Here is a 3,790-nt window from a genome sequence, read left to right on the forward strand (position 1 = left end):
TGTCCTCACTGAGCAGAGGGGGCTGCTGGGAGCCCCTTCACTCTGCAGTTAGTGTCCTCACTGAGCAGAGGGTGCTGCTGGGAGCCCCTTCACTCTGCAGTTAGTGTCCTCACTGAGCAGAGGGGGCTGCTGGGAGCCCCTTCACTCTGCAGTTAGTGTCCTCACTGAGCAGAGGGGGCTGCTGGGAGCCCCTTCACTCTGCAGTTAGTGTCCTCACTGAGCAGAGGGGGCTGCTGGGAGCCCCTTCCCCGTCCCAAAGCGCTCCCAGGCGCCACTTTCTCACTATATTTAGAGACTTTTCACAGCTTCTTAGAACTGGATTTAGAAACAGAGCCTAGAGCAGTTTAGCTCCTTATTCAGAGCATCAGGGAAAAGGGAGACATCTGTGCTGGGCCTCATTCAGTCCCATGCATGTGGCTCAGAGTCCAGTTCAGTAAACAGTCTCTGGGTCCGTCTCTGTCCTCTCACGCAGCAGCAATGTTGTTGTTATGTGACACCGCGGGGTCGGAGGTGGGGCCATGACGCCGTCCTTTAACAAAGTCTGAGCTTTCACCGTCCAGACCACAACGCCATGGGGGGCGTTTACGATCTGCACACTCTGGGACCCGGTTGGTCCTCAGTCTCAGTCCTCAGTCTCAGTCTCTGGTCCTCAGTCTCTGGTCCTCAGTCTCTGCCCTCAGTCTCTGGTCCTCAGTCTCTGGTCCTCAGTCTCAGTCTCTGGTCCTCAGTCTCTGGTCCTCAGTCTCAGTCTCAGGTCCTCAGTCTCTGGTCCTTAGTCTCAGTCTCTGGTCCTCAGTCTCTGGTCCTCAGTCTCAGTCTCAGGTCCTCAGTCTCTGGTCCTTAGTCTCAGTCTCTGGTCTAACGTCACGGGGGGGCGTTTACAATCTTCACACACTGGGACTCGGTTTCTACAGATCCTGTTTTCAGGCTCCGATAACGAACCAGACTAAACCAGATTGAACCAGACTAAACCAGACTCAACCAGACTGAAGGTGTTACAGGGAAAGGTGCCTCCGCGTGGACGGACCCTGAAACTGAAGGAAGCGACGTTGAGAGCTGAGGAGAGATGAGAAGGATCCACGAGTGCAGCCGTTTGTTTCATTGATATTTTCATTATCCAGAGAAACCTCAGCATGAATCATTCCTCTCTCAGAGTTTATGTTTAGCCGTCCAACTTAACCTTGGAATGACTCGTTTCATGATGTTCAAAGGCTCCCACAGTTTCTCAGAGCGTCTTTTGAACAATGTTGTGCATTGTGTGTAAACTTGCACAGGGCTGAGCTGCAGGGAGGGAGGGAGGGCCGAGTCAGTGCGGCCACAGGAACCAAATATTGCTTCATTTATAACGTGTATGCAATCAAAGAAAACCAGGCATGGAAAAAAAACTGCCCGAGAGGCTTTTCTTGGGTGGAATTTACTGGAAATCGTGGATGACAATGCAGCTTCCTGTGTTTATGTAGAGAAAGAATACTTTTAAAAAGCTCTATTACCAAAGACGTGTTGTGGATGTTCCAGGAAATTAAGAAATAAACTTCCACGAGGCTTCGCTCGGTCCGTCTGCACAGTTTTTCATTTAAACCAATCAACATCAAACGAGGTAAAGGAGAATATTATGCAAGATAAAGCTAATAAGGGGCCAACAACTCACTCTGGATGGTATTCATATTCAAAGCCGTGCACACAGCGGGGTGTAAATCGTGTTAGTGAGGAGGCCTCTGTGGATGTTGCATCCAAACTGATAAACACTGAGACGCACATTTTCCTTTTAATGGTCCAAACTCATCAGTTCAAAACCCACGGACAAATATTATGCTAAATAAGGCTTTTAAAGGACAACTGCATCTGGATGGAAATGATTCTCACCCGCACGATCTCCTGCCAGCAGAACAGCACTGAATGTTCTGATTAAGACGTTATTTCCTCTCAGTGATGACATTTGTTCCAGTAATAATATTTGTGGGTTTGTCGCTGCCTCTTCTTCTTCTTCTTCTTCTTCTTCTCTGGAGTCGCTGCGGTTACTTAAATGCATATTACATCTATAAGTGAGTTTGTGGAAGAGATTATGGGACTTTCAGAATAAAAGGTTTTCAGGACGTGTGAACAAATATTCATCTATGAATTTTCAAAGCCCCGCCCACAGAGAGAGACTTCCTGTTTGCTCCGTCAGCGTCAGTTCTCTGAGTGTCCACTAGGGGCAGGTTTCACAACAGAGCAGTTTCTCATTGAGCCCCATGTTAAACAGGCCGTTTACACAGCATCATTAAACCTGTTTAAGGACAAAAGAACATTCTAGTCTGTGTGTTTAGATCAGATCTCCATGGAAACACTGAGGGGGAGGGGCTAGTTTTTCTTTTATTGGAGGTTAAAGTTTATGAATAATTAGGGGCGTGGCCTCTTGAGTGACAGCTAGCCTCTGGCCCTCACTTCTCCTCGGAGGTAAACGTCAGCCAGATGGACGTACGCCCCTCCCCCCAACGTCACATACATGCATTGGCTTCAGACCCGCAAATAGAATAAACCAGGAAGCATCGACGCAGAAAACAACAATAGAGCGTTCCCTTTAAACCCAGGGAGGACTTCACCACGGCAACCAGCAGCACTACCAAGAAGAGGCGTTTGTGTCCTGGTTGTGTCCAAAAGTCGGCCATTTTGCCCACGCTGGTGATTGTGACAAAGGTGAAGGTGGAAATAAAGGCGTGTTCAGAGCAGCTGGATGTTGGTGGAGCTCCACCTACTGTACCTGTGTGTGTGTGTGTGTGTGTGTGTGTGTACCGGAGGAAGTGTTACTCCCTCATTTCACCGTTCAACCCCCGCACACGGACACCAGGGACCTTCAGTCAGCTGGTTGTTCCCTGAACCGGGGGAAGAACGCTTTAGGGAACCGATGTGCACGTGGACGCACCGACTGCCGCATTCTGCAACCCTGAGATGCAGAGCAACCACAATAACAACTATGATAACAGAAAGACTAATGATTATAGTAGTTATGGACAGACTAGGATGGATATTTCGTTGCTACGACTCAACGTGGGAAAAAAGTGAACAAAACACGACTGTGAATCTTTGCGCTGAACGAAGTGTCTCCCACCTCGTTATCAGAGCGCGTTGTCGTCGTCCCCCCGTTTAAACAGCCGCTCACTCTGCAGCTTTGTGGTAAGCATCTCTGGTTTTCATTCAGCACCACCCGTCCCCTTCTCCTTCCACCTCATCCCCAAATCTCCTAATTCAACTCATTATTCGCTCAATTGGTGGGCTTTAACCCCTCCTGCCTCGGGTCCTACAGAGCTGGTAGTCATTAGACAGGATTTGTGACGGAGCGGAGGACGGGGGTAACGGGCCCAAACGCTCTCTCTCTATCTCTCTCTCTCTCTTTCACACACACATGCACACATTCAGTGTCATAAATTGTCTGAAGAGCCTGCGGGGTGTCGCTGCAGTTAAACACATATCAGCCTCCCAGTGTTAAACAGCGGCAGCGTCAGAAGTTGGATGGGAGTCAGGTCTGCTGGGTTAGACGCGGCGAGACCACCCAGAGGTCTGTGGTTCTCAGAGATGCTAGCTGAGCGCCCGGCTGATGTGAGCTGAGCATCCATGTGGGTGATTCTGGGAAGTCTCTGGGGACCGCTAATTAACCCCCCTTTGAAAGGATTGCTTTCTTTTTATTTTGAAGGCAAATGAAGCGTCTCACTTCAGCCTGTCGAGGACAAACGCCTCTGACAGCCGTGGATCCTCGACGCTTTCATCTGCATCGCACTGACAGTGAACACATCTCAACTTACAAACACATTTA

Source organism: Echiichthys vipera (assembly GCF_963691815.1).
Source record: "Echiichthys vipera genome assembly, chromosome: 10".
In the NCBI taxonomy this organism is placed as follows: Eukaryota; Metazoa; Chordata; class Actinopteri; order Perciformes; family Trachinidae; genus Echiichthys; species Echiichthys vipera.